The 26688-nt window shown below is 29.0% G+C and overlaps 1 protein-coding gene and 1 long non-coding RNA gene across 11 annotated transcripts in view; one reads left to right on the forward strand and one right to left on the reverse strand.

Moving 5' to 3' along the window:
- LOC142324246 (uncharacterized) overlaps positions 1-4500 on the forward strand; it is a 45541-nt gene extending 41041 nt beyond the window's left edge. The window contains exon 4 of the long non-coding RNA XR_012756253.1: positions 4241-4500. This is a non-coding gene — a long non-coding RNA (uncharacterized LOC142324246). The remainder of the gene's footprint in view (positions 1-4240) is intronic.
- Positions 1-26688, reverse strand: part of LOC142324214 (sodium-independent sulfate anion transporter-like) — a 126160-nt gene that overhangs the window by 55254 nt on the left and 44218 nt on the right. For 4 of the 10 annotated variants that reach the window (XM_075365026.1, XM_075365034.1, XM_075365079.1 and 1 more), the window contains one exon: positions 17518-17635. The exons of the other annotated variants lie outside the window; for them this stretch is intronic. The gene's annotated coding sequence lies outside the window, so the exon portion shown is untranslated. The remainder of the gene's footprint in view (positions 1-17517; positions 17636-26688) is intronic. 10 annotated transcript variants of the gene reach the window in all.

Consider the following 26688-nt stretch of genomic DNA (forward strand, 5'->3'; position numbering starts at 1 on the left):
ACTTCACGCCAAAACTATTCAAAATGGATTCAGGAATGGTCAAAGTGGATATTTCCGGTGAAATTTGAAAACCGAAATTTTTCGCGGTCACAATACTGCCTTTACTTCGTACAAGGAAGTAAAAATTGAGAATTACAAATCAAGTAAACACAATAACCACAAATCAACTTTTTAATAGACAGATGCACTTATTTTTAAATTTTGCAAATTGATTATTAAAATTGTTAACAATCTTATAACATTTTTTAATGGTGGCTAAATATTACTTCGTAGTGCTGGATCGCGGTAAATAGAATAAAGGCTGCCATCTTACTGCTACCCTAGGAATACAAAAACAGAATGCCCAAGTGAGTTAAATCGAATCTTGCGAATTGTTAATCATACAGTATAAATACGATAAATAAATTTCATCGATGAATAAATAAACATTTAAAAAAAATGGATCCATTATTATTCTGATTGTTATTAAAAATATAATAAAAAAATAAATAAATTAGTGTTTAAAAAAAAGAAAAAATAATAATTATGAACATTACGGAAAATAAATAATATTGTGGTTGTGATTATGTGGTCTGCGTGAACACTTAATATAAAACAATCCCAGGTGACACTAAGTTTGCGCACACTATTCTTTGTATATGGCTTGGTTTATCTAATTTGCAAATTGCTATGAGAAATGTGTTTGTAATGTAAATAAATGTGAAAATTTGTTCAACTTTTTTTGTTGGTTGCTGCTATAAATGGTAGCTGTAATTTGTTCTTTTTATAAGATATTATGTACGCAATTTAACTAAGGGAATACATAACAATTTCCAAATTTTAAACAAAATAATATAATAAGGACAATATATTAAACACCTAACAAGAGCATATGTAAACACAAGTTTAATGAAGTGTAAAATTTAACATAAAGAAAAATAAAAAAATGCTGTCAGACAAAGTCAAGGTCATTAGTCACGGTCGTGTAAAATTATTCATTTAATCTTCGTATTTAAACTGAACGAATAATTTAAAAGGTACTGCAAATTACAGAAACAATAGAATTTTTTTCTTAAAGAATGTATATAATGAACGGTTTTTATGATATCGGATGACTTTAATTGCAACTAATTATTCAAAATATAATCAAGTACATATTAAAGAATAACTACTACTAACTTATTACACATCTTGCTACAGGATTAAAATGATTTTGTCCTTTATACTGTAAAATATTAAACCTTCATATCAGTTTTAAAAAAAATCACTACTCAAGGTTAAAAAAGAATATTTTTTTTTTCTTAGTTATGAAATATTAATAAATACTAAAAGAAAAACCTTCTCCTACTTACCGTTGGATTATGATAATCTAGTAACTTCCATTCGTAAATGCTGCTAGAAAAGTTTGATCATTTTTCCGATTTTGAGTGGATATCTTCCCGACAATTTTTTTTTAAATCCAAAAAATTATTTTAACGTTAAAAATTTATTGTCATCAACGTCTCATACAAAGAAATCACGTTAACAAACTCAAGTATTTATGTTAACAAAATTTAGAGATATGAGCAATAATTGAAACTAATTACCCTCTCCACTACGTCCTAAACATTTATGAAATTAAAGTTTAGCATTCATAAATCATATTTTACACCGACAATTAATTTTATTAAAATATAATAGAATAAGCGAAAACCAGTTCTGATTGACGTTCGAGTATCTGAAATATTTAGAGGAACGGGTGGCTTGATTAAAACATTTTTCACAAATTTTATTTATATTGAAGAGGCAATAAATAACTAAGGGAAAATTTTTCTTCTCTGACATTTTTATTCAGATAAGATACTCTACACCTTTGTATCTCCGCATTACTAAGTGAACTTAAACAAAAAATTAATAACATCAATATTCCATGTACAAACACACACACACACTATATATTTCGCTGTAAAAATGTGAAGATCCTTTTAAAATGTTTCCATTTCGAGCTTTTTCCAACAGTTGGAGGTAAATGTCAAGATTTACCGCTGCATTGTGGCAAAACCTGCACTCGGAGATTTCGTTGGCTTACCAACCTCTTCAGACATGTTCCAACATGTTGGTTAGTCACATTCATACTCAATGTATTTTACATCATAAAGGTTCAGCTTCTATCTGTCCTTCTGCGGGTACATATGTCTTTGTATCTTTCATTTATTAATATTAATTTTGTGTTTGGTCGATTTTTAGTCTAAAGAAATGAGTGACGTAATGAGTAAAAGATTTTATGAACTTTTAAGGAGATTGGTGCGTAATAAAAAGTACAACTTTTATTTATTCGAAGAAAAAAATAATACTTTGTTAGTTAAAATAAAAACCTCAGAAAATGTGACTTATAAACAATCTGTGTACTACAGAAGTTTGAAACATTATGATTCTTTCGGTGGGAGGATAAACTCAATAGCATCTGTTTCTGCAGGGAGAGAGATCCTTACTACATTTGTTTTGATGAACTATTTAATATAACACTCGATCATGGTCAGGAAGAACGCAAATACACTGCAACTACATTGTAAATATTAAATGTTACTCTAGAGTCAATTTCTGCTTACTTATCGTTGTATGAACCGCGTCAAAGAAACAAAAGTGTTCAGTTTTTGGTCAAGGCTTTATTCGATCTATCGGTGGACCCGTTGAATCCATGCCACTCGGTATTTATTGTAACTCATCTTTACCTTCTGTCAAAAAAAACTATGCATCAGTCAAGATTACAATTTTAACTGTTCTCTTTGAATTATTTTACTATAAAATCTTTCCTTGAATCCCTATAATGCTTTTCTAAACAACGAGGAACAGCTTACACACTTATCTTACTCCTTTCTGAATCTATGCTCGTCTTTTTTCATCATCTACTCTATTACCTATTAGATGATTGTTGTAGAGATTGCAAATTATTTTTCATTCTCTTTTTCTTCATTCTGTACTTTTTTAAATGTTAAAAAGCATTATTCCATTCTACATTATCAAAGATGCTATGTATAATTTTATTTTTCTTAAACCTTCCTTCTAAAATAATCTGAAGATCATACTGGCCTCCTTTTTACCATGTGTTTTTTTTAAACCATCATCCAGCACACTTTCTACCATACATTCTATTCATTTTTTAAATGATCCTGCTGAGTTTTTTTATACACATTTATCTGTTCTGTTTTCTTTGGAATAGTAATAATTTTAATTTTTTTTTTTAAATTTGAGGATATGTCTAGTCTCATAAATTTTTCATATCCTAAAGCTTATTCCATCCTACATACCTCAAACAGCATAGTAAATCAAATATATCATTGATTATTACTCTTCTGTATTTGTTAAATCTATCAGTCATTTATCGAATTCCGATTGTAGTATCAATCTAAAGGGTCTCTTCTGTATCTTCATCAATTTCTTTCTCCTTCATTACTACCTAGTAGATAATTTTCTCAAGAAAATATAACAATAATAAATAATATATAAGATACAAGAAATATAACTTAAAGAATAGTCACCGTTTGGTGACTATTCCGGTTTGGTTTGGTTTTTGAATTTCTAATTCGAAAGAAAAAAATTCCTCTGAATAAAATAGAATCAATCGTCTTAGAATTTAAAAAAAATCATACTCTCAAGTAATAAGCAGTTTAATAATTTATATATGTTGTATATTAAAAATTATCCATACTTATGAAGCTTATTGCATTTAATAAACCTTAATAATTTTTCATCTGGTAATCGTTTAATTTCATGTTTTTCAATTTAATTTGGTAGGAGTAAAATCAAAAAAGAATGATTCATAACCTAAACTTAATTACTTTTACAATTTTTATACATAAATCACACTTAATTAGCTTTCATAATAAGATTTAATAGCCATATATATTTATCGATAAATATTTTTATGAATTTTATAAGAAAATGGTTCATTATTACTTTACAGACGCCACTAAAAAATTCAAATTATTTATTTATGTTTTTAAAATGATATTTATTAATTAATTATTAAATTAAATCTTTTAAATAACTGATTTGGTTAATAAAGAATTAATATTTTCATTAATTAATATAATTAAATATTTTAAATAATTGATATTAAAAAAATTTTCATAAAGATATCTTTAAAAAAATATATAAATGTAAAATAAATTTAAATTATTCGATTACTGTTTAGTAAATAAAAAACATTTTTATTATTTTATAAATCAACACTTATTTTTGAATTTTGAAATCTGATTGAATTTTATTTTATTTCTTTCAGAAAAGCTTGTTGGATTTTACTTGACCGAAATTTAAAATTTGACGTTACAGACATATTTAGTTGCAGTATACCTATCTACCTTCCAATGGACTACATAATAAATATATGTAAAAAATAATGCTCCTGCCTAAAAACAATCCAATTTTTATGTAGATCTATTTTATTTAATGTAAACAGATCGTCTGCATTTCAAAAACTGTATGTTATTTGTACCTATGTGAGATGCTAATTTAATTTGTTAGAACCTTGTGAAGTGTTGAAAGTAATGGTTTGAATAAACTTGTTAAGATTAACAAATGTTGAATTATTTATACAGCGAAATAAAATTTAAAAAGTTCTAGTATAGTAGTTAACTTTTATTAAAGTTAACTACTATTAGTATTAAAGTAACTTTTAACGTGAAAATACTGAAAAATATTACTTCGGTAGGAAAGCAATTGACGAGTTAAACCTCATTTTATTGAACCTTTTATTTAAGACTTAGGTTTAGAAGCGTGATAATAAGGGTTGGAAACAGAGACACTACTCAAGAAACAACTAAAAGGTTAGCGGGAAATAAAATTAATTTTAAAGAAGGTCCATGAACAAAGCTCAAGTAGAAAGGAGAAGGAGCTTAAAACTAAGAAGGCTTATGGAAGAAGAAGAAACTACTATAGAAACTTTGGAATGTAATCGATTGTTCATTTAATTAGAATGTGCGATAAAGGTTTTTCCATAGTTTTTCATGGAATGGCACGTAGAGTTGTAGAAAGCGACGGCCGGACCGTTAACATCTCTGTACACTCAGTAGTAGATTTTAGTGAGCAATTAGTGGACAATAAGTGCTATATTTATGTTCCGATTTGCTATGTTATTCTTTCCAACGGTTGGTTATGGTAATTTGAAATTTAAACTTTTTCACTACCTATCGAAACCCAATTTATAATAAAATGTTTTGAATAAGGGTTTTAAAAGTATTTTACTAAACAATTTGGTATAATAATGTTCAAAGAAAATTAAGCTTATAATTTATTTTCTCCGTTTTTTTAATAAATTTTGTTATTAAAGCAAAACACCAACTAGCAGTTGGCTAGTAAACTTGTTTATATCAATCTGACGAAAATACATCGCGTACCAGTAAACTATGCAACAGATGTAAACAGACGTAGTACTAGCGAGTAAGTAGTATTCGCTATTTTTTTTTTTATTTTAATATAAAAAACGTAATTTTTTATTTTAATATAAAATGTTTAATTTTTTTTTATAAAAAACGTTCTCAGACGTAGTACTAGCAGTTATGGATAAATTAACAGATGCCGAATCACATTTCGCAATATTCCCTCACTGCCTTATTAAATTTAAAAAAAAGAATAATATGACCAATGTCCCGTTATGTATTTCTGTATTTACAGAAATATTTGAGCCAAATTTGAAGAAAATCGGATTGGTCAATCGTGAGACGTTAAGACCAAAAGCAACGCAACATATGATTTTTTGCTTTAAATTAGTTGGACCCTAAAGCGTAAAGATTTGCAAAAATAAGATACCCCATTTTTGAACATCGCACTACGCAGATTCAACTTCTGATTTCGTAGAGGAATTCTTTGGTAATCGTGTTATCGGTCGAGGCTTGTGGCCACCAAGATCTCCAGATTTGAGTGCGGCAGATTTTTTTCTACGGGTTACCGCAAAGAAAAAGCCTACAGTAACAAACCACGAACACTTGAACAATTGAAAGTCATTATTGAACAAGCTGTATTAAATATCCAGCCACAAACTTTGAAAAAAGTTGCAAGAAACGTTGTAAAAAGAATTGAAGCTTGTATTCAAGAAGATACACTTCCAACATTTACTGTAAATGTAAGGTAATGGATGGTAATAATAAAAATTACATTTGCATTTACACATGCCTTTTTATTATTTCATTACCTACCAATATAAGGTTGGGTTTCATTTTATATGGGACACTCTGTATATGTGTGTGTGTGTGTGTGTGTGTGTGTGTGTGTGTGTGTGTGTGTGTGTGTGTCCACTAAATTCTATGGAAGAATGGAAACGTCTGTCTTTCATGAAAGATCTATGTTCGAATACCCCTGTCAGAACTTTCATTTTCCGTATGTTACCAAATTTTATTTATCATTAAGAAACTGTAATTGTACATCACACTAACTGTAGAGCAATGAAGAAATGTTGAAACTGGTTTAGAGAATCTTGTCGTTGGAGATTATTATGTGGTTTTCTATTTTATTTTATTTTGTAATACTATTTTATTTACTTTTACGATGTATGTGTCATAATTCTGACACATTGGTTTGATGAGATGTATACTTTATTTTATGTATTTTCTTTTTATTTTATTTTTAAGTTAAATAACTTAATTGTTGAAGAGGGACGATAAAAAACAGCGTTGTAGATGTTGATGCACCTTTTCAGTAAATAGGATATCTACAGAAAGGCATAATGTATCGACACAATCTTTTAGACAAATTTATTCAGAATTATAACATCACATGTAATTACGTATTTAGCAGTTAATCTATGCTTCAGCTTTTATTAAAATACAAGTAATGTACAAAAGAGAAAATATCAAAAAAAAAAAAAAAAAAACGGTTTTTGACGAAGACGAATGCAGCGGTCTACATATTTTTGAAATGCTGAAAAGCCTAAGTAGAAAAACTTGACCGGTTTAATCAGATAATTGGTTTAATTCATTTCTTCTACCTGTTTCATTTGAAATAGCTAGTCACAGAAGTGGTGCCTGAACAAGGAACAGACTGAAGTTTATCTGTTTTTAAGTATGTAGATTCGAGAAGACACAGACATCTCTGATGTAGAAGATCCTTATTTTATTATTTTTTTTTATTATCACATTAATTTTGCGCACTCTATGACGAAAGTTCCGGAATCAGAGTTCATATGATTTCCTATTTCCTATGATTTTAAAAAGAATATTATTTTAACTTTATTTTTTTTTATATGAAAGAGCGGGCATCAAGAGATATGGTCATTAGCTCGGTAGAAATTTGTAGTGTATGAAAAGATACCATGCTTGACCGGGATTCGAACCCGGGACCTCTGCACGAAATTCCACGTCGCTTTAACCTTTTTGTAGTTCGATTGAAGTACAAAGTAAAAAATCGACTGTAACGTGGGATAGTTTCCTATTAGAATTTGTTACTTTTAATATATTATTTTTTAGAATGTTTATTTATAAAAAAAAAAATAATAATTACCAAATCCGGACAATCTCGTTCTTTAAATACGCCACATTTATACGCACGATTACGTGTCAAAATTCACGTGGGCCAAGCGCATAGTGTACATAACGTATGTTTCGTAGCTGCAGAGCGCAATATTTATACTTTCATGTTATAAAAAAATTCAGCTTTCCTAGCAATATTATATATTAAACAGTTATAAACTACTTTGAGAAACTTCTATTAGATTTTCGATTCTTGTTTCTTTAGGTAATAATTTTTAGCTGACCTTCATCAGTTTGCTTGCTCAAGCAATTAAAGCTAATTTACTTCTTTTAGCGGTTCTAATTCAAAACTATGATGATCCAACACACCCGCATTTCAATGTAACAATCGATGTGAAATACGATAATAAATCATTTTATATATATGAAAAACTCCTTAATGGAATACCCAATTTAATCCAAAGTCATTAAGATTTACATTCCTACATGAATACCTTATCGTAATATTTAATAAAACTATAATTAAAGTCAAACAGAAATAAAAAAGATGTAAAAAATTCACTAATATAAAAATATTTTTACGTTTAAAAAATAAACACATTTTCCAAACAGTGGCCCTATTACTATCTACGATCAACTACTGCCGGCGCAGAAATTATTTACATTCGAGTTTGAAGCTTTATAAAATGAAATTATTTATTTTTTTTTTTAAATGGAGTTATTTAATTTTTTTTAAATTATTTAAATAAAATTACTATTATTATTTAGCGAATTTACATACTTAAAAACAGATAAACTTCAGTCTGTTCCTTGTTCAGGCACCACTTCTGTGACTAGCTATTTCAAATGAAACAGGTAGAAGAAATGAATTAAACCAATTATCTGATTAAACCGGTCAAGTTTTTCTACTTAGGCTTTTCAGCATTTCAAAAATATGTAGACCGCTGCATTCGTCTTCGTCAAAAACCGTTTTTTTTTTTTTTTTTTTATTTTTTCTTTTGTATATTACTTGTATTTTAATAAAAGCTGAAGCATAGATTAACTGCTAAAAAAAAAGAAAAAAATTACATCAACTTTTAGATAATTTGGTTCTGTGTTTAATAATATTAGTCGATAATTTTTACTACTTTTTAAAAGTATATTATTCTGGTGAGAACAAAAAAGGCATAATTTTTTTAGCCTTCTGTCACCTAGCTTGACTTTGATCGCCTGCAGTTAAAAATTGACCGTAACAATCGCAATGAAATTCCTAGACAAGAATTTTAGAGATTCCATTCTATTAAATTATAACCATTTAACAGTTTTTAAATTATACCTTTAAACTTTAGTATTTTTCCATTTGTAAAACTATTTTATTTCGTTGATATTCGATACAGAAATACGGGTCTAAAGCTCTTTAACTTCGTCGTAATTTTAAATTGAATATGACATTTTATTAACGTTATCGCTAATATGAATTTCTTTTAAAGATTTTATTAATAGAGAAATAGATTGTTTTAAGTGAACTTCTAAAAAAGGGAAAAATTGGGTTGACAAAGTCAGTTCTTTCCCTCAGCTGTCTACCTATGGATACAACGTTGTAGTACTTTTTCTATTATAAGTTTCAGATAGTAAATATTGGCTTGGATTTTTCACTCTAATTCCCTTCTTTTAGTGATTCATTATTTGCATATTCTACTTTTCTCGGATGGTAATTAATTAAAGGGCTAATTTTTTTTTCAAAACTTTTTCCATCAGCTTTTCTTGTGAGGGCTGAATTTAAAAAATGTTGTAGATTTTTTAGGGTTTCTTTTATATATTTTTTTATTCTTATTTATTAATTGTCGATTTTTTTTATTTTATTAAAGCTGCTATTGAAGGCCCAAACTAATTGTACATCCAAGCAGGGTTCTCCACGTGGACCTCCATTATGACACGATACACAAACGCAGTTTAAATCTGGACGCAAACACACAATCCTAAGTTAATTTATATATATATAAAATGATGCAGGGGCAAAGCCATCCTTCGTCGCGGCTTTGCCCCTGCTATATGCTTTTAGAACTTCAAAAACTTAAAGTAGTTTTTTAGTAATTATGTGCTGGTGTTGCTCTCAGAGTTATCGCTACTCACAACTTATCGGATAAAATAAAATGTTTAAATAAAAGATGTTTTCCCAAAATCAAATTTTTAATGAAATCAGGACGATATTGAAATTTTTCATGTTCTATTTTATCCCAGCACAGCAAAGTCTAGGAATTTCGTCATTCCATTTTCTGCATTGCAATGGTAACATATTTTAATTACGATACCAATTTTAATATCTTTCAAACTTAGATAGTCAGTTTGAGGGTGATAATTAAAAGCTGATTTGAGACCTAACATATTTCTCGATTGTGAGCCGATTATATACGCTGCTCTGTAGATCTTCAAGAACGCTCTGACGTAGCTTTACATTGCGATCATAAATTTTTTTAGCCCTAGAAGTTCTTTTCCCTGTCTGTATCTTCTCTAACTGGGCGTTACGAACACATCAAATTAAAAGGTAAATTGAAAAAGCAAACTGAAAATTGAATCTGTGCCAATTATGAGTATGATTTACCCTGATGGAACGTCTTAGTTCAATATACAAAAATCTACAGTGCTAATTTGTTCACGTGAGTATGAGTTCTCGCTGGTCACCGTATATTGATAACAAAATTAATTATTCCTGAAACCACCAAAACTTTGTTAAATATGTCATCATTTCTTTAATTTTATTATCAAATTATTTGATTTTAAGTATATTACTTTAATACAAATTGATTATTTATAGACAAAAGAACACAATCTAATATTCAAATCTGTACAAAAGAAACTAACTTTTACTAGGGTTTGAACCTCAGAATCTTCGACTTCGAAAATTAACTGTTAAACAATTGATTTGCGACGAGTTAACCACTAGACCAGCCGAGGGTCGTTTTTTTTCAGACAATGACATAAAATATATTAAATACCATAATAACTTTCTGAAGAAGTTAACATTGACCTAAACAAATATCAATATAGACAACGAAATTAAATTTAGTAAAAGTTCTAAATTATTTATTTATACGTTTTTTTATTTATGATTCATACAGTGGCGAGATTGAAAAGATTTCAACTGTGGTAAATATGTCCAGTCTTAAGAAAGCTACATTTAAGATTTCGTAAAGATTTGTTCAGTAGTTTTCGCGGTTATCAAGAACAAACAAAAAAGACGTCTCTTTATATAGTGGTGGGAAGCTAACAAGAAGCAATTATTTACACAAAACACAAATGTTTACTTTTCTATCTATCTTCAGTAATTAATTGTTTAAAATGCCTAATTTCTTTTCATTAATAAATAATTTTTATAGCACTTCTCTAAAGAGTAGGCCTTTCTCAAACAAATATTTTAGGAAAAAACTATTAAAAAAAATGTTACCAATGATTGATCTATTTTTTACTTTATTTATACTTTTTGGATGTATTTGTAAAAATACATTTAAATAATAAAGTAAAAATTATAAAATAAAGCACTTAGCGAAAATAATAATTTATTCGATAAAAGCCCGTACATAGAAAAATAACGACTTCCTACTTTTAGTTGTAAAATGTTACCTGCCATAGTAGTAGCAATTTAATGGTATTCTAGTACTGCAGTTGATTGGTTTTTTGAACATTTTTAGATCAGACACCTGTAAATTAGTAAGATCTGTAAGGTAGTTCCTGAAAGTAATAGCCTTTGCAAGCTAAAACCTTTTCAAAACAAAAATTAAAAAGATTATACTAAAATGTACTATCTTAAAATAATTAAGGAAGAATAGAAAACTGGAAATCTGAATAAAAAGCTCCCAGATAAATAAAATGTTAAAAAAAAAAAAACATTCATATAAGCCAAAATTCCAGTAGAAAAGCTGTAATTAATATAATGCAATAAGACTTTACGTTATTTAGCAGATTATATGATTATATAATCATATAATTGCGTTGAAATCGCAAGGTCATTTTAGAACACACATTTGTTATATCTTTAGGTTACACATATATTAATAATTTCTCAGAAAATACTTGTAAATTTATAATTTAGCAAAGTTTTTTCCGTTCTAATGAACAACTTTTTATATAAAAACAAACGAATGTGTTGATCGGTAGATGTTTCATCGATAAAATACCCGTTAGTACCTTTATTATTACGTAGCAATAAATGTATTATAATACAGAGTGATCATAAATTATTCAGCGTATTTTAGATGTTAATAAAAAAGACAAAAAATGTATTTACAAGCATGTTATTTTGCTTCCAGAGTATTTCACAGGGTACGCCACACATTACGAAAAATATCTGGAATTATTCCATTAATTACACCTTTGATTCTTCTTTTTAGTTCAGTGATGTTGACAACTTTCGTTGCGTACACCCTGGCTTTGACAAAGCCCCAAAGCAAGAAATCGAGTGGCGTAACGTCAGGAGACAGGTGCCCAGGGAAATGGTCAATCATGGCCAATCCAACGTTGAGGAAATTGTTCATGAAAGTAGTCCCTAACATATAAACCACAGTATGGTGTGCGGCATCTTGTTGGAAGTAAGTTTTGGTTTGCCGATGTCCAGTTTGTGATACTGCATACTCCTGTAACAAGTCTGAATAACTAGTGCTAATAACTGTTGGCTCGGCGAGTAAAAATTGTCGTATCACTTCATAAGCAATCAACGCACACATTAATTTTCGTTTTATCACATTGTGTTTGTCAAACGGCATGATCTTGCTATCCCAAATCCATCAATTATGTGGTTGACGTGACCAGAAACGTGAAAGGTAGCTTCGTCAAAGATAATGCGTTTTTTTCTAAAAACCTATTATTTTCATTCACTTTATCAAGAATGTCAACGGCAAAATTGTAGCGGCGTGGTCTACCGTAATCTCCAATTTCATGCACCAACTGAATTTTGTATGCATGAAGTTTTAGACGCTTGTTAGAACTGTCGGTTGCGGTATTCCTAGTTCTAAACTCGCACGACGAGTCGAATTACCCGGGCTTCTCTGAAAATGAAAAGTCTCTCTTACTTGACCCACAACTTCTTTGGAAATGGGAAATCTGCCAGCACCTTTTTTGTGTACTACTTTTCCTGTATCCTTAAACTGCCAATGTTTAAAAGAGTCTTTATTAGTAGAATCATGGCCGTATTCTGAACGAAAACGTCTACGAACAGTAATAACAAATCCGGCTTTCATGAAGTCACAGTACGCACATTGCTTCCTCCTGCACAGTATCCATTGCTCAACTGACAATCTCCTGTCGTTAAATCGTGCAGGCGTGTACATTCAAGGTTATCAGTAATATTCAAGGTCATTAGTATATACAGTAATATTTAAAAAAATCAACATTGCTTTCTTCATTTTTTTATTAACCCCTAAAATGCGCTGAATAATCTATGTTCACTCTGTATATTAGTTACTAAAGCCAAGTAGCAACCTGACAATTCGGTGAACTACGAATTGACTAGTTTATTTGGATTTGATTACTCAAGTATAAAAAATTTTGTGATTTTTTTTTCGTGACCTCTTTCAGTACTATTCTGTTATTTTTAATTAAATAATTTGTAGATTAATTTTTAATGTTTTATTCATAAATATGTTTTATAGAAAGATTTAAACAATAGAATAATAGTAACAATTAATATTAATAACACCGATTCACAACTAATACTAACTGCATTGCTATCATTTGATTTATTCTTTTTATATTAACATCTTGTTACTGTTTTTGTATTATATTACAATAATTTATTACATAAAATGTGTATTACTGTAATTAATATAATAATGTTGTTATTATGACATAATAAAAGCAAGTTAAAGTTTATTAACCGTAAATCAACTAAATATAAAATAGCACATCATTAATATGTAAAGTAACATTGCAATTTACTTTAGCTGACTGTGGTATACTTATAGATATTGTCATAATCTAAACATTTGCGTGTGGTAAAAGCAAAAACACCATTCTTTATAATATTATTATCTCGCTATAGTTGAGTAAACAAGAAAACTACTCTAAATAAATGCTACTGTTTAATACATTATGACTGTTAAAATGAGTCAGTGGAGTTACACCGTTTCACTCTCCAAGATGCTTCTCTGTTATCAGTTAAATTCAGTACTTAAAGATTTTCATAGTAAACTTTTAAATATATGATATGCTCTGTCATTTCTGCATGTAGTACGGTAGTGTTCAGATCTGTGTTTAATCCGATATAAGTTAGTACCACAAAAGGTTATGAGTTACGAGTGATGATTCAAAGTACCTTTGGTTAAAGTCATATATTCTATGTTTTGTTGTATTTTCTATGTATAGATGAGTTTTTTATATTAAGGACTGTTTTGTATATTAGTAATTCGCTATTTAATGATAATCTTAATTTTTTGTTGAATTTGTGTTTTAACTTTTTTGATGTTTGTGGATTTAACTTTTTCTTTTTCCCATATTTACATTTTAAAGCATAAATCATCGGTCTAATACGAGGTCAATATATTTAGCAGCAGACAATAATAAAATAATAAAAAGAATCAGTTAAGAAAAGTTGTTATATTATGATCAATACCTACTTGTTTTTGTTAGTTCTATTGAAAGAGTACATAATTTTTTTTTTATTGTGAAAGAAGGATACAAAGAAATAGTTATGCTACACGGTTAATAAAATAAACTTTTAAACAAAAAAAAAACTAATATAAACTGTATAAATAACAAAAATAAAATGCGGAACGCACATTTCAACCGATAAACAACCATCATTAGTATAATAAATTAGGGTAGGGGAAGAGGAATTAGTGTAGGTGAGTGTAAAACAAGCCTTAAAATATATAAAAAAATATAAATTAAAAATTAATAACCAAAAAGTAAATAAATATTACCAGTTTTCTTCTTTTTTTTTATACCCTAGGCTCATTTCCCTCTGTATTTACTGATGAAGATTGTTTAACTGTCAAAATGAGCGTTGAGTTTGCGAAAGGGTTTTTGAACGAGTTCTATTTATAAATGAAAATGAAAACAAAACCCATACGATTTTTGACAGCAGGATTGTTCAGTTCAGAAATAGTAAAACGGATAACAAAAAAATGTTATATCTAAAGTTAAAAAATCCTTTTTATAATTGTACACAGCTTTACTTCACCTGCAGGGACCAAATAATGTATTTCATATATTATTAGTGAAGATGTAGAACTTTTAAAAGTATTTTAAAATCTGGGATTCAAATGATATTTATTTTATTTAATTTAAGAGATATGGTTTTGGTTTTTCTTTAGCTTCATAACTCGGTAACTTAATTTCTTTACTATATTTTTAAAGTTATAATCATTAATTTTTTGTTCCTTTTCAGCTTTGTTTGGGCAATATTAAACATCCTTCTTAACATTAAACATATACTTAACTTTATATGATTGTAAAACAAATTCATTTAATTGCTGTGTTAATGGCTTAGTTGTAATATTTTTCTTCTCAGGATATAGCGCCAGACCTATGATGCAGGTTTTTAGCTCCAGCCCAACTGTATGTTTATGGTTCTCTCTGCCGAACCATGTGTATCAATTTCATACATTCCTAAAGTTCCATATAGACCATGTGTATCAATTAGATACACAGGTTTTGTTAAAGTTGGAATTGATTTGTATCAATATTATACACTGTAGCATTGATTTAAATGGTGTTATTTGTTGTTCTGGCAAGCAGTAAAAGTTATACACCATTGGGTTAATCTTGTAGTTCTAGCAATCAGCTGGTTTTTAGAGGCAAACATTTTAATGGAACAAGGTTATGTGAATTGCTGTTTATTAGTGAGTTTACATTTAGTGAATTTGTTTATTTTTTAAATTTGTTTTAAAATGAATTGTCAAGAGATTAGAGACTATTTTCATGATCACCCTGACACTGTAAGTGACTTAAATAAATTATGTGATATGACTGATTTGTATGATCCTACGTTTAATGTTAATAATTCTGAAACTGAATCAAGTGATTCTGACAATGATTTTGAAATTTTTGAATATTTTGATTTACCTTAAGAATAATTTAAATAAATTTCAATAAGAAAAAATATTAATCAGTTACTAGAAGAAAATAATAATATTAATTTATTACCTGATAATTATAATAGAACTAATTTTAAACTTGATAATGACTATATATATAACCTTAACTCAATAATATTGAGGTGGATGTACAAGATAATAACACTGATGATGAAGTACCCGAAGAAAATATCATTCATCAAATACCATAAGAAGAAAATAAAATGCTCAAATTGCATGTCAGATACCTGATAAATTGCACTAGGGTCCAGTAACTGGTGATATGCTTTCATTTTATTTCAATCTGACAAATCCACCAGGTATTAATACAGTTGTTATTGAAAAACTGCAGCTAGGTAGGTCCACTGTTTTTGATTATTTTTCTATTTTTGTTGATGATGAAATATTAACTCTTCTTGAAAGAGAAATGAATCGCAGTCTATCATAAAAGCTGTGTTGAATAAAACTAATCTTCCACATTCCCAGTTTGTTCAATGGAAAGATACCAATAAAAATAAATTCTTCAGTTTTTGGGGCTTAATGATATGGATTGGGTTAGATAGTAAACCCAAATTACATGATTACTGATCAGACTTACCTCTCTATGCTAATACTGTGAGTAAAATAATGCGTCATAAGAGGTTTTAAAATTTATTGAGCATGATCCATGTGTCTGATAATGAAAAAATCCCCTATAAATGATAGATCTTTTAAAATATCTCCTATAATTGCCAAATTTGAATCAGCAGTCAGTCTGAATGCTTGTGAATTGATGAAAGCATGGAGCCTTTCCACGGTAAAATTTATTTCTGACAACATGTTCCAGATAAAATACACAAGTATGGTGTAAAGATTTTTGAATTATGTTTAAAGGGGGGTGTATATAGATACTAAAGTTACATTGTAGTAAAGAAAGAAGCCCTTCCAGACTGCCAGTTTCCCAAAAAATTGTGACTGATTTGATGGCACTGTTACTCTGGGAAGGTTAAATTGTCTATACCGACAATTATTACACAAGTGTTTCCCTGAGACCCATGCCTTGAATGAAAAATAGACTGATCTCATAGGCACTCTCCGACGTAAAAGGAAATTAAATCCTTCTACTGTTGTAGCAGCTGGGTTGAAGAGAAGTGAGATGATCTGTAAGAAGAGCACAAGTAATGTTATCATTGAAAAGCGGCAAAACAAGTGTGAAGTAGTCTTACTCACCACAAAAAGCCCCCCATTAATGAAAGAAGTCCAAGTAAATAAGGTATGATGAACAAGCCACCAGTAGTACTTGAATATAATGAAGCCAAATCATTTATTTATGTTTCTGATCATTTAACTTCATATGCTAATCCGATTAGACACAGAATAAAGTGGCATCATAAAGAACTATTTGTGTTACTGTTTAATATACCAATGCTCTGGCACTTTGTAAAATAAAAAAAGATAAATCCATGGACTTTCTGCAGTTTTGAGAGAGTTTAGTTGTTTATCTTATTTTCGATTTGGATAATAAAAACCAAGATATGCAGCTATGCGTAGCTGCATCAGTTGACTATAAATTGATCTAACTAGAAAAAAGAGGAAGATGTGTGACATATTATGCTGTATTAACCAAAAGGTTTGAAAAAAGCTTGCTGTCCAAAAGACAACTCAAGTTCGACTTAAATGTTCAGTACGTGAAGAAAAGTTTATTTGCATGAAGTGTTTTTAAATCCTATAAATCAACCAAAAAGTAACTATACCAGTTAGCAACCAATGAACGGTTTGTTAGATAATTCATATTACTGTAAGAATATACTACTCATTTCAAAAACATTGCTATCAAAAATACTTCATATTATTATAAAGAATATTTCAGTGGTTTTAGATGAATTCATTAGTGTATATAAAATAAAAATGAATTTATTATTTTGCTTGTTGCAAATGTAACAGCTAGTTTTACAATGCTATTTCAACTAGATGTTTTCCAAACCTTTTCCCATGGCCCATGTGTATATAACTGATACACACAATACGACTTGACTGAAATGAGTTTTATGTGAATTAAAAGTACTAACCTTAAATAAAAATGTTGATTTTTTCCAGAAAAATCATCTGAGCCAAGGTGAAAATTATGTCAAATTACAGCTGGTCCAGAAGGGTCATTCATGTATTTATCAATTTTATACACATGATCTGTACAGAAATACCACTATATGTCAAAATCATACACACGGCACTGAAAGTGTTACTATAGATAAGCTTAGATAATATCATTTTAACATCTCTTTATAGTATAGTACACTAATGTTGGTTCGCGGTTGGTACCTTCCTATTCCATTGGGAATGGACAGGCAAATTTCCTACCTAAATTTCCAGTATTTCATAATGGTATCTAATACATTACATCCGGTGTTATATGACATTTGTAAAAATGGAATCTAATCTAATTGCGTAATTATTATAAAATAATGCATTATATTGTATTTAATATATTAGCTTATGTTTATCTTTTATTTTATTATTATTATTAAAAATTTGTTCGGAGTTTTATTTGCGTTTTAAAACTTGTCAGGTTTTGGCAGTGGACACAACAGTATAGGCAAATCAATATTATCAGGATGAGTAATATACTGCTCCTTGCAAGGAAGGCAGCAATCATCAGGTTTTACCAAATAGTAGTAGTACTAATCCGCCCTACCATCTTTAAAGAAAAACTTCTCATGTACCTACCCTGTCTTTAAATATAAATCAACCGTAATGCCATTCATGCCATAAACTAATGACTGTATTTTATTTGTTAGATTAATTAAATTCTATTTCAATTTGTATCTAATTCTGCCTAAATCTATGTTTAATGTTACTGCTGTTAAAATTATTCAAATGGAACCTATTATTAATTAATACAAATAGCAACCTACAATGAAACATACTTTTTCATTATCCTAAATTTTTCGAAATATCTTTTGTCATACAAGAATGATATTAATTATATAATTAAAATGGCCTAATGGTAAAATGTGTTATTACTTTTTTTCAAGCTTCTTTTTAAACAATCAACATTATTTATATTTGCTTTCATCCTTTTTAAAATTTAAATTCTTACCGAATATAAAACTAGTTTCAGATCAACTCCTTTTTCTTCATCCTTTTTATTCAAACAAATTTAGTTGAGAAAAATGTATTACATTACCTTAGATTTTTTCAAACTTTATTGAAAATCAGCGATACTTTAATATGCTTTTTAGATTCTTATTCACGTTTCATAATTGCCAGAAACTACTATTAAAAATATTAATAATATTTAAAATAAATTATTATTTCTCTTCAGTGACTAAATTGGCAATTTTTTTATTACAAGCATTTATACAATTTATTAAAATTTATTCTTGCAATAAAACAGTAAATAAAGCTTGATTGTTAAAAAAAATTATAGAAAAAATTAGGGCCCTCAATGACAATAAGCACTGTTACCTTTAAAGGAAGCACAATAATGGGAAAAAATAAATATATTGGTCAAATTATTGTAAATTTATTATAGAAGATCCCAAACAGAATATCGCTAAAAATGTTTAGTATATCTCTAAAATTGATAGTGTTTTGAAATATATTTTACTATCTGTTGGCTGTTTTTAGAAATAAATCGATTAAATCCTTGGTTTTAATAGACGCATTATATTTTTACCGATAAATTTGATGCTCAGTAACTCGTTTCATAATAATGATAAAAAATCAAAGGAGAAAATTATATTTACAGCGCGACTAATTCAGTTTTACTTCAGTGCAGAAATTTATCTTCAACAAAATTAATAAAAAAAAACAAGATTATCTTTTTTTACTGCTGTTTAACGCAACATGTCTTTAGCGCGTTGGAGTGCGTTTACTAGGTAATCGGAGTCGGTTCCACGGGCTAAGGATATCGAGGAGCGAAGAGGCGCGAAGAGGGCTTTTAGCTGTAGAGGCTCTAGTGAGAGTTTATTATATGGTGAGGATCAAGACATAGGCTGAAAAGATGAGAACTGGCGAAGACAGAGAAGATAAGGACGTGTGACGGAGGGGGTGAAGGATAGCCTCCTGCAGAGTCGTCGCGCGTCAACGTTTGCGAGGATGGACGCGGTGATGATGCACGGGGACTCTGGATTCCCCGAGCTCGGGACACCTCCCGGGACTGATAATGCTTAGTTGCGGGTCCGGCCCAGGGAGGGGAGTCCGGTGAGATAGGAGGTTTAGTCGGTAGCGTGCAGGCATAGAAATACACTCTTAGCAACATCTTACGCAATCTGTTAGCGAAGACACTCTGCCCGTAAATGGGATTCCTCCGACTCACCAAGAAAAAAACCATCAGTGTTTCAGATGTAAGTTTTTTTTCAAGTTATAGTTATTTTAGCCAAAAACTATTACGTTTAAAATTGAAAAAGATTACTTTTTCTTTTGACATATGAATAATAAAAAGTGAGAAGAGATTAGAAGTTCAGCATGATTACGAAAATGGTGAATTGTTAGTAAAAAAAAAGGTGCTTTTAAAATAACTGCTAAATTAACTACGTCAGATAGGAAAGCGCTACAAAGGTCACATAATTAAAAAACTACGCTATTGTATATGCTGCTTACAAGGCAAGGCGCCGGCTTTTTTTCTTACAAAAGTATTAAAAAGAAATATTTAATCGACGCATTAATGATTGTTTTACGTATTTATTAGGATTCTCACATTAAATTTATCAAAATTAGTAAACCGGTTTTTTTTAGACTTGGAAGTTTTAAAAGCAACCGTTTTTGTGTAATTGAACTGCTTGCTTCTTTTTACAAAATATCTGAATCGGGAAAACATTGGATCAAAAACACGAAATAGATGTGGTACTGGAACAATATTAGTTGTTAGACAATAAAGAATATATTAGAAGCTAAAATATAAATAAAGTTATAATATAAAGCTTTAAAAAGGTACTTTTTAAACACATTTTTGATAAGTTTTTTCTTAATATAAAATTTGAGTAAAAAAATTAAATTGCATAATTAAAAAACTAACCAACCGATTAGGATAAAATAAGTCATCCTTGATTTTTTTTAAGGTTATTATGAAGTTATTTATGTTTCAAGCCCATCGGTACAGACATAACGCGACAAATGTATATTTCACGGCTTAAGAGTTCTCAGGGAAGGCTGATGAGAAAATCAACCCGCAGTTCAGCCTTGTCTTAGAGTTGAACTTCGTTGGATACAAAATGACATATTTACGTTTGAATTGTCTAATTCTTAAAATTACCTTTTAAACCTGCTCGTCTGTTTCTTATTTTATTCACACCAGCATTAATAAGAACAAATAAATTTAATTTTTTTATCTAGAACAGATAAACGTAATAAATTAAAAGTCGTATTTTTTTAAATATTTACTCTATTACATGAATACAACAAAGCAGAAGTAATTATAATGTATGGTAATTACAAAAATGAAAAGCTCCCCAAAGTTCATATGTGAGAACATCAGAATACTCACTACAAGAAGAGTTATTTGATAACCCTTTGTTTCCCCTTGGAATTTTTTATCCTTTTTTTAAAGGCATTTAATTCACGGTATTTAAATTTCTATGAATTATTTTTTTATCTTATCATCGAATATTGTTAGAATAGCTAAATGTTTATCTATATATATATATATATATATATATATATATATATATAGATAAAGCTATTAGAAAATGTCTTCAATTTTTTATTATAGACCCTGGACCTAAAATGTTTTTTGAAATTTTCGTTTTCTTATTTTAGCTTTTATTGAGGAGGATGTTAGATTTAGAGAAAACGTTATTTAGGCAAATTTGTTAGTTTAATCTATATATGAATATTTTTAGAAAAGTTTTTTTTTATTTATTCAGCACCACTAAAATATATACGAATATTCCGTGGTTTTTGTTCTCTTAATTTTTATTATAATAGCCGGGAAGTTCATATAATACTTTGCCGGCTTTTGTAATTAAATATGGATTTTAGGCTGTTTTCCCTTTACTACCAAAATACTCACTGATGTAACAAAAAGGAAGATTTTATTGAATTATTACTCAAAAAATTAGTAAATAAAACAACAATTAATTTTAAAAGTAATAATTTTTAGTAAATTAAATTGCAATGTTAAAGTACTTGTTAAGTACTTGTAAAGCCAACCAATGGGAAATTAACAATGGTATATTACAAATAATTAAAAGTATAGTATTTAAAAAATGTTAGCTGTAGTTTAGATTGTTTATCAACCTAGTAAACATAATTTAAAATAATGACCGCAATTCTCTTATTCTAATAAAATTATTTCATATGACGGATAAAGGTTTAATTATTTTATAAATCCCTCATTCCATAATGTTTCGCAATTCTGTATTAGGTATCAATACACTACTTGTTAAATGACTAAAATAACGACAAATATGATTACTGCATAGTAATACTTCACGTATAATGTTTTATATACATATACATATATATATATATATATATATATACATTTGCGAGAGTAATCTTAATACAATTAACACCTTACATCCATGCCAAATCATTCAAATATCTTTAAGTTCTGTTACTGAACATAACTTTCCAATTTAAACAAATAACTTTATTCAGGCGCAACTACATTGAGGTATAACAGGGAGGGAAAAAATTCTGACAACACGCACGATTTGGGAACCGACTGGACAGTAAGTTCCGCTCCCACAGCTCACAGACCCTAAATTGTATACTAGTATGTACAATTACAACTTTATTTCAGGAATTTTTATTCTACCCTACAAAAGAGGTGTTTTGTATGTGGGTCTGTGTGTTGTGTCCGTCCCCCTACCTTAGCATCGGACTGCACCGATCACTAGCGGAAAATCCCGATTCGTTGGTATACATGTCTCGTAGCGATCAGTTGTGTACTTGTTATATTATTATAACATTGTTATATTATACATCGATATATCGATCGATGTATATACGATATTTATATTAATAATATGTTGTTTTTTTTATTTATGTAATTGTTTTTCTTCATAAAATACTGAACTATAACCAAAAAGTAGGACCGGAATGTACCGATCACTAGTTGAAAATTCCGATTCATTAATACCGCTTTCTAGAGTTAAATTTCTAATTTAACTTTCGTTATATCAATTTTCATCTTTCAAAAAAAAATTATTTTTACACAAGAGGTAATCAATTTTGGACACCTAATAATCCCATTCCGAGACGCCGCCCGCCAGAGCAACCCGCCCGGAGGGCGTGCCTAAGTCACGCCTCTGTTGCTAGTTACTGCACTAATATAAATATTTAATTTTAAAAAAGTTTTATTATTTTTTTTTTTAAATAATTGCAATTCTTTTTTCTTTTGTAAACAGGAGATAACGATATATCTATAAATAATAAATACGGTTTTATCAAAAAAATAAATATCAGAAAAGAAAAACGCGCAAAATAAACAAACTTATAATTAAATAAGGGTAATAATTAATAAAGCGACAGTAAATAAATTTATCGCTGTAAATAATGGTCCATAATTAAATATTAATTTTATTACTCATTTCTGTTTTGTATCATTTTATAAAAAAATTATTATTATCTTAATCAACAGAAAATATTATCATTAGCCCAATAAAGAGTTCACCGAGTGATTTATTACTCGGTCCACATTTGCATTAACATTAGTAATTTACATCAAAAATTTTTTACTTTCTACATTTTTAGTAAATTTCGATTCTTTTTTGTAAATACAAACAGAAAATTAATTATCAAAATGCAGTACGGAAACAGAGAAAATGATGTATTACTAAAGGATTAATATTTTATCATGACTTAAAAAAGAGGTAGTTTAATACGCGGTTTACAGCTTACATAAAATAATATATTACATCTTTTCTAAAACTTCAGAAATTAAATTCTTCTAGAATTTCTAGCATAAAACGACCATCGATCATCATATTGATGTTCAGATTTTTCTTAGTTAAATCATTTTTTATTTTTTTTAAATTCGATCAGTTTTCTAGAAAATCGAGAAAATTTCTATCCATGTCATTTCGGAATATGAAATTAAAACCAAATTTCTACTCTTACCATTTACAATAAGAAAATATATATATAATTTTTTTTTTTAAACAGGAAACTGTCAAATCTTGCATCTAAAATTATAAAACAAACATTAAACATTTTTTTGATATTTATATTTTTCTCAAAACGTTCCGTTCTTCTTGTAATTCTGAGCACTATCTGTGGGTTGGTATCCGCAACCTTCAAGCGGTCATTCCACTGCACCAGATGCTGACATTGTTTTTGTACACATGCAGTACATTATTAACGTACTTCTCAAAACAAAAGTTACAAAAATTAAACAAAATTGTACTATACTGTGATTGATATATTTGCAGTAGAGTATATGAAACATACATATACCTAAAATATTTTGATTTTATTCTTTAAACTCTGTAGATATGTCTATACTATGTATCTGTATTACGTATGTTTCATATCGTCTTACAAGCGGTTATATAGATTGATATACAGATTGTAAAATCCTTTCTTATAATTACTGTTTTATGAATATAAATGAAAGAAATTAATAAAAAGTCCAGTGTTCGTTTTACATTTCACGTTAAAACGAAAATGTGGCATGAATCACAGCTTTGGGAAGTAGGTAAATATGAGTTATATAGATATAAAAGATAGTTAATAAAACCGATTTTCTTGTTCCTTTATAAATAATCTAGATGCAAAAGTATAATATTGCTCCAGTTTAAAAAAAAAAAAAAACGCTTTCTTTTACTAAAAGAAAAATTCTGGTAAGCTTCAATAATATTCCTAGTAAACAGCACAACTCATTACGTTGCCAGAACGCCGTAATCAGACAAACTATATTGGCAAAGCTTAAAATGATAAGTAAACTTGATCCATTTAATATATTTCAATGCATCTGATATAGAATCGTATTGAAGTATTCCGGCGGTTACAATAGAATGACCGCTTCAAGGTGTTACCCTTGAACGTGCTGTTCAAGGTCCCAACGCTACAATCTTTGCAAAAGATAAAATATACGTATAATTTCTAAAATTTAAATGTCTTCATGGATTGATTACATGAGGAATATATGCCGACATGATTAAATGTATTTTTAACTTATACACATAAAGATTAAAAAAAAATTATACATTTACTCAAGTTTCAACAAATGGATTATTAATTTCAGAGTTTATTTTTGGATGGACAACGGATTCAGTTCGTCAATACAAGGTAAGGCTCGTCTTGATAAAGTTATGAAATCCGTTTAGTATGTTGTTAAATACAGCATTGAATTTGTGTCGTATCAATCGGTTTAGTAGAGTATTTTGTTTTTGTCAAATTTAGTGTGTTAATATTTTTCAAGAGTGTTAAGTGAGTAACTTTACGAGTTAATATCTTGTGTGCGCATGCAGTGTGAATGAGGTAATCTTCAAAGGTTGAACTATTCTATTTAGTATGTATGTTTTCTTCGTAGATGTGGATGAACGTGCATCCGGTTTGAACAATAAAATATTTAGTACAGTCACTGTTATTTAATCTGTGGACTTCTGGGTTTTGTTTACCAAAATATGTTTCGTTAGTATGTCGACTACTAAATTTGTATTTTGAAGTCGCCACAAAGAACACATGAATCCACGATTATTACCAAAGCATAGTGAAACCTAAATAAACAATTACAATTCTAGCATACATCGTATTAACGAAGCTGGATACAAATATAAAGATAATACGGCAACATTTAAATTTTACACGCGGCTCGTAAAAACCACGGACTCAGCGTACTTCAACAATATGAAATTTAAAAATGCAATGGACTTAAAAAAGAAAGTATATCACGTGTACTATATGACCAGAACTACAAACATTTCCTGATCGCTTCAAGTAAAGCTATTTTAAACTAAAAATAGCGTCATCTGCAATAGCAGTGATAAAGGAGCTGCATCATTCCTAAAACACTTTCTGAAAGTCTATTTTCATGTATTTAAAAACTGAATTGCATTCGACAAGCCCGGGAAAGTGATAAAACTCTACAACTTTGACTAAGAAGAAAATTAAAAATAACAAAACTAACAGTTTTGTTACTTAATGTAAGAATGCAAACGAAGAATTACGTAAAAAATTTATTCTAGTCTGAATAAAATTTTGAAATATTAGACCCATGTTGACCGTATCTCCCCACTCCCTTGATCAATTGTAATTACATTTAAATGGCACCCGTAATCAGTAACCACCCAAGTCGATATAATTTCATAAAAATCGGCTAAACAAGTTTGAAGATATTAGGCGTAACGACAACTATTTTGTTGTCAACAACGAATAACACAAAAAATATTAGGCTTATGTCCAAATCCTAAATGAAATTGTCCAAACACAAAGTCAAAGCGATATATTAATCTAATACAATCATCTAATTGGTACAAGAATGTGACTTTTGAGTACACAAACGAAAAAAAAGAAAGTGTTTTGCCCATTATTCGGTATCTCCCTGAAGCCTTGACCAGAATAAATACTTGCCAGTCAGGGCTCGCTTCGTTCGCCCGGCCGTCTAGCCAGGGGATAAATATTTCTTTCGTTTTTTTGCTTTGTGTGTGTGTGTGTGTGTGTGTGTGTGTGTGTGTGTGTGTATGTATGTATGTATGTATGTATGTATGTATGTGTGTGTATATATATATATATATATATATATATATGTATGTGTGTGCGTGTGCGTGTGCGTGTGTGTGAGTGGTGTGTTGTAAATTATTTATTTTCTTTTATACGTACATTCTTTGTTTCATTGATTACTGACATAATTGGAGAGAAGAAAGAAGAACTTGCAGATAAAACTATTAAAAACATATTCCTGGAACCGGTTTCTACTTCAACGGAAAAATATAATAATAATAAGTATGAGGAAAAAATATGTATATATTGCACGGGATCATATGTCCTTGAAATATATTTAATTATGCATTCGTTGGTCAGAAACAAATGTGAGATGGATTGTTTCCATTCTATAAGCATTCAAAATATGTTTTATATAACAAATGAAATTTCACAAAAGCTCTAAAACCGAGATAGAAATTTCATACCTGGATTGAAATAACGTGGTCCATGGGATTCGAAAAAAATTGATATATACACACACACAATATATATATATATATATATATATAATTTTTCAATAATTAAAATAAATCAAAAATATTACCGAAATAAATGTTGTAAATAATGCTATATTCAACGTAGTGAATATA

Source organism: Lycorma delicatula, chromosome 1 (genome assembly GCF_047948215.1).
Source record: "Lycorma delicatula isolate Av1 chromosome 1, ASM4794821v1, whole genome shotgun sequence".
Classification (NCBI taxonomy): Eukaryota; Metazoa; Arthropoda; class Insecta; order Hemiptera; family Fulgoridae; genus Lycorma; species Lycorma delicatula.